The following is a 6,884-nucleotide window of genomic DNA, read 5'->3' on the forward strand; positions in this document are numbered from 1 at the left end:
GGTGGAGCAGCAGAGGAGTGAATACAGGGGGGATAGAGGCAGAATTGATGCTTGTAGGGGGGCACAAGGGGGCTTTGAGAAATGAACAGCTGTTTGTGGGTTGGGTTGGTGTACAGCAGGCCGGCCACCTGCCTCCTTCACCCCAATCCCATTTCACTCCCTCAATGAAATCCTGATACTTTCTCTTCCCTGCCTCAGACTGTTTGTGTCTCCGTCGACATGTTTACAGAAACTTTCAATTCAGAAACCCTCGCCTCTAATAGATAATCTACTGACACACATCCATCTCACACCCATTCATTCTTTTTTCCACAGGCTTATCCAAACGGGAAGCACAGACTTGTGATTGTATCATAACTGCCACGATATTAGATCATCCTCCTCTTTCACTGGTCTGAATGGGCAGCGTGTGGAAACAAGCGGGTGGACTCTGAATCACACATATCAGCTTTCATCTGCTCCTCACAGAGCAGGAGTGGTGGTGTGCGTGGGGAGGGGGGCATGTTCGCTTCAAAGAACTCACTGATCAAACACAAAAATACACACTTAAGTACGCACACCTACACACACATGCTGTGATTAAACCGTCCAGAACACACCAGTGTTAATTATTGAAGTAACCTGTAATTTTTACCGCCTATACACAGCTGATCCTACGACTTACGTACAATAGTCAGTGTAACGCTGTAGCAGAGCACCATAACCATCAAATGCAAGAGGTCAGCTGAGTTTACTGTGGTGCCTGTGATGTGAGAGGTTGTGGTCTTTTTACATGAGTTGGTAAATTGGTAATATAACATGTGATTTAGTTTAAATCTATTATTATAATTTAAACGTGACAGATGTATGATATATCTTGTGTCATCCATCTGAAACAGCTAATAATTGCTGCCTTGCAATGCAAAGACTCTTTGTAGGTTTTTAATCTCATTTCGTGATTAATAACACTTTAAAGGTGCTATTTGTAAGAAAAGTTAATTTTTGAGTCTCACTCCCAACTTGTCATGAACTCAAGCTTTGGGATTGTAGGACGGGTCAGCCGCCATCCCAGTTTTTGATGAGTTGGGAAACCCAGATCGTCAGTATTTGACGATTTGGGAATGAGACTCAAAAATCAACTATTCTTACAGATAGCACCTTTAATTGTTTGTGCTGTCAAAATGTTTAGAAAACTCCTACAAATTTCAAGTTCTAAGTCAAGTTCAATCTTTTTTGAAATAAACTAAATAAAGGATTTGCTAACCTAATAATAACAATTTATTTGATTGCTGTGAATCCGATTTGTCATAATTTGGATGCTTCAAAATTAAATGGTTGCCATTGAAAATGTCACATTGTTGACTCTTATTCACCTTAAGGGTATGTAGAAATTCAAACTCAGAATTTTAATATGTTCAATGTTAATGAGGTAATAATACAAACCCAAAATTATTTATTTTCTCCATAACTGAATAAACAAGCCGTTCTCAACGGAAAAAAAAGGTCAAAAGGGTTCATCCTCAGAGGAACATGAATGTGCTTAACAAATATCCTGAAAATGTGGCATTTACATTTAGATTTTTTAAATATTTACAAGTGGAAATAATGTCTTGAAGATGGAAAGGTCAGGGGGGTTTTGACTGTTCACAACTGATTTAACAGAAATCTGGCAAGCGGTCGACAAATCTTTCTTTGGACCAAAGATGGACAGATTTAAATATCCTCGTCCATAACCATCACCTCCTGTGGGGTGAGAAGTCAACTATTACGGAGCAACTTAACGACCCTCCAAGCACAATATGTATCATGTAAAAGGGCTGTGAATGATGGCTCTAAGGATTTCTTGACATTGTTGATGTTTTTTTACTTGGGTTTTATTCTCACTTTAATAACAAAGATGGTCAGATCGTTTGTTTTTAACTGCGTTGTTCTCAATGTGGCCACGGACCATATTCACGTGGCGACATCACACTGTCAACTTCTCACTTGTGGGAAGCACAAATCTCTTACTGCTGTGTTCCACCAAGTCATGCAAATGCAGGATATCTGACAAATCATTATCATTTCACTGCTTCCCAATTGATCAGCAACTGAAAAGACAATGAATGGTGAAAATCTGGAGGGACATTGGGCCATATTTCCAGGTAAAACAACCTTTTGAGTAACCCATTAGCTAACGTTAGCATTTCCTAGCTCTCATTACTGTTAATTACATCCTTTGTATTTTACTTCCAGACTTAAATAAGTGTGTCGGAGATGTGCATTGATTGATTCAGAGTTAATTTACACCATTCCTATTGTATCATGTAATACTATCAAAAGGTAATGTTAGTCAGGAAGTGGTCGAATGCTAACGTTAGCTGGTGTCTAAAGGAAGTGGGTTATCAAATATGTTGCTCTCTCTTGCAGTGTGGCCCATCCATCAATTGGGAAGCAGTGATATTATAAATGTGCCTTGAGCGTGACGCCAGAGGAAAACGTCTATTAACGTATACCAGTCTTAAAAGAGGGTCTCAGTCCAGGACCAGCCCAGTGTACAGTTCTCCGAGCCACAAATACATTAAATTTGTATCATATCAGCATTTCCACAAAACATGTCCAGTTACTTTACATGTATTTGAGCTGACTTATGGTGGTGGTAAAAAGCTAAAACAGCTGCCAAGTGAGACACGGCAGTACAAGATGGTGTTTCTACATTTGAAAGCATGTAACCACTGGATATTTTTAACAAGAGACCTCTGTTTGAGATGGCATTTCAGCATTTGTAAGCACAAAACTGCTAGATATTTTTGAGGTAATGTCGGCACATTTTTTTCCAGCCATGTAACTGGCAACCAAACCAAATATTTGTGATTGGTTTTCAGGACAATTTCAGCCGAAAATAGTAGTTTTAAGGAGAAGTTGGGATAATATCCAGATGTGTTTGTGGTGACAAAACCAGGTCAGCCAAACATGATCTTCTCCTCACCAAGTTGTTTATGTGCCTAAACCTAACCACACCATAAGCACAGCGTTGTCACAACATCAGATTGAAGACATGTTGAGTTGCAAAATAAAGAAACACAAGTTTTCAGCATATCACATGTAAATTTTCAACATATCTGTGGTTTGGACTGACGTACAAAGCCAGCATTTATTCTGGCGATGGGGTTGCCAGGACCCAGCCTGGTTCAGGAGGCACGCTTCACTAAGTTATCTGGATATCTTTTTAGTAAAACTCACAATCCCTTAAAATCTGGAGGGTGGAATGATGAGAAATGACTTGCTCTGGCTCCATCTTCAAACATTCATCTGTCCCCAAAAACTACTAATAAGCTGTTATCTAGTTGGTCCATATCTCCACTGACTTCATGCCACTGATTGGATTACACACATTCAGCCAGTAGAGGGCTCTCCAGCTCTCCTGTTGAGAAGGAAAACCTCTCTTGCAGGGATGGACAGAAGGGAAAAACATGAGGGGGCAGCGAGTGGAAAGAAAAGGAAAGTGAAGGAAAGTAAAGGAAGCAATTACTGAGGCGAGTATTGAGCTAAAACCCCGGCTTGTTCAGTGACTGTAGCTCTTCCTAATCATAGTTAATTAACTCTTATGTCTCCTCCCCTGTCATCCACAACAATGGAAACACACTATCACTTCATTTAAGGAAGAAATAATCGTGCACTTGAAGTGTCAGCAATTATGGCGTTATAATATTATGCATATGGCATAGTGAGCATCACGTGAATAAAGACATGACATGATAATAAAGTAATAAATGGTTTGCAAATTAACCCCAACAGACCCGAGGAACCCAAAGAGCGTGCGTCTTGTTGATTAGCAGTAATGAGTGTGTGTTGTATGCATGTGTGTGTGGATGCAGAATGTATAGTTTCAGGCACACAGCGGCATTATTCACCGCTAATTTTCCACTATTTGCTAAAGGTCCCACGTAGGTGATGTGTCAGACGGCAAACAGCAGGAAGTGGTCTCACACTAGGTAGGGAAAATTAACCCTTACGTGGACCCCTCACCCCTCCGTCCTCGGGCGCACCTGGACTGAATACTGGTGGGCTCTAATCCAGTCAAAGAGGGGGATACACTTGGTGAGAGCTCTTTCCTTCCTTTCTCTAACCCCCCAACTCTACCAGTGAGCCGATTACCTGCTCTGTGTGTGTGAGGCCCCGAGCACGGCTCTTTTTGTGTGCGTGTGTGCTCACGCGCAGGACCAGACGGACACAGTTCCTCCCAGATAAAGGTTTTTCTCCTGTCAAAATATTACAGATAATATGAGCTGATATGGGAGAACAGCGAGCCTTATGGCATCACTCTTGCTTTTTTTTGGGGGGTTTCTTTTGTACACCCCAAATCCCCAGAAACGGCCCCACCACCCCCCGAACACACACAGACACACACACAGACACACACACACACTGCTAATCTGTAATGCGGGGTAGGTGGAGAGGGAGCAGGTGGAGGGATAAAGAAGAGTTTCTGTGTGTGTTTTCTTTTTCTATTTTTGTATAAACAACTAGTTTGGTCTTATTAAAGACATCCATCCCTTAAAGCGCACACACACACACACACACACACACACACACACACACACACACACACACACACACACACACACGCATGTTCATGCAGACAGATTATGTCTCAGACAGTCAGAGCTCCTGCCTTCAATTAACCTCACAAAGACAGGATCACTTACACACACATCTGATGATGATAGCAGGAGGGAAACAGTAAAGATGTGTGTGTGTGAGTGTGTGTGTGTGTGTGTGTGTGTGTGTCAGACTGTGTATGTGAATGGCTGCTTTCTATACAATAGGCAGGCTCTTCAGCTCTTCAGCATTGCAAATCATAATACAATAGTCAATTTATTAGTAAAGGACATTGCAGTATGTCTTCTGACACAGTGTGCAAACATTCCTCACGCTTCAAACTGCCGGAAAAAATAATGTGTTTTCAAGTGTTGCAGCACGTTTACAAGATGTACATTTTGCCGCTAATTAACAGTAACAGAAGTTGCACATTCAAAGTGGACTGTACTGTTTTGTACAGTCTTTTGAATGAACGCTGGATGTAAAGTAAACAAAACATTTGGCAGACAACCTCTCGGGCTGGGGGACTGGCAGGGTGTTGCTGTGTATTTGAATTTATTGGAAGAGGAAGAGCTTCTCTTTGAATACTTGTTTAGAAACAGAATAATAGAAAACAGCATATAGTTTTGTTTCTATCTTAAAAATGACTGGTGTATATGTCAGCATAATGCAAATGCTGCGTCTATATTATACCACTTTTAGGGACTGAAGTGGATTGTTGTGGACAGAGAGTGGTGCGCCATTATCCTCATTTGTAAAATTCATTATGTCGAGACAACAACAACAACAACAACAACAAAACAGTTCTTGGCCAGAGATCACAGAGGTAGATTGGAGCTATAATGGCTTTCCCCCCTGCGTGCCAGTGCGGCCGTACAGAACACACGGATACGTAGGATGATGCGCTGTACAACCTAGTTTGTTCTAAGAAAAATTAACCCTTTAAGATTCCCAATTTTTCAAAACAGCCGTTCGATCTAACTTACAAGCTGTATGCTTCTGATGAAGTGTTATGCTTGGTGGGCCCCGAGGCTTCAGTCCACAACTTTGACAGTACGGAGATGGACCGCTAACCAAAAGTGAAGCCAAAACACCTTGATCGCCCTCTGGTGGCTGGCCACAGAAAAGTCCATAAACCCCTCCCCCTCTGTGGTAGACGGAAGATGTATGTTCAAGTGTCATTTCCTCCGTTATGTTTTCATCCCTGTAAATTTGTTAGTTGGTTGTTTGGTTGGTTTGTCAGCAGGATTACACAAAAGCTACAGAACGGATTTCCACGAAACTTGGTTGGAGGACGGGTCTCGACCCAGAATAGACCCCGTTAACTTCTGGTGTGGCTCCAAAAATGGACAGATCCAAGAGTGTTTGAGAATTTTTTCTTAAATTTCTCTGGGAATAATGCATGGAAATTGATGAAAAAAAGGGGTATTTAGCTTGCTGGTGTCTGTGAGTGAGTACAATTTGATGTGGATCCTGAAATAAAAAATCTAGCAGATTAAAATATGTTTTATTTTATATTGGAATACGCTTTACTGAATTAAAAGGGGGCTGTTAGTGTAGAGGTTTTAATTAGTTATCTGATACTCTCATCTCATTCATGTCTGTACAGTGGGAGGAAATGGAGATGTGCTGTCCATCTTTAAAGACAGTCAATGGTCCACGGTTCCAGTCTGAATATTTGCAGCATGTTATCCCCCAATACGTCCCCTAACCTCCACCCTAGTGCTCTGTTAACCAAGCCCACATTTAATGTGTTAGAATGACAGCTTGTAAAACCGGCCATGTATCACCTTGTAAAATAAAAAAAAAATATATAAAATACGGGTAAATGCACGTGAACTAAACCCCCCCCCAAAAAATGACCAAAGAGCATGTGTGTGCGTGTGCATGCGTTGGGGTTCAGAGGTCAGATGCTGTGTCAGAGGTGGCAGATGAAGAGCCGCAGTAAATACAGCAGTGTGATTTATATAACACAACATTAATCACATTCAGTTGCTGCTGCCTTCTTAATTCACCTGCTGCTGATCTGTAGTGGGCTGTAAAGCTATTTTTTTTTTCACCCCAGTTTGTGTGTTTCTGTTCTGGCCCTGGCACACACATCAAAACCTGTGTCGGACACACACACACACAAATCATCGTGTACACGTCATGTTCACTCTTGAAGCTGTCTGGCAAACAAACTGCATCCAGAACTGATACAGAAGATGCATCTGTACTGTACGATACAGAGCGGTACGATCAATCTGAGCAAAAAAATAAATAAAGACAGTTAAGTAAAAAGAAAAAGAGCTTAGCATAGAGGCAGGGAGAGCTCTGTGTGGACA

This window comes from Pagrus pagrus (assembly GCF_965226575.1).
Source record: "Pagrus pagrus genome assembly, chromosome: 5".
Lineage (NCBI taxonomy): Eukaryota > Metazoa > Chordata > Actinopteri > Spariformes > Sparidae > Pagrus > Pagrus pagrus.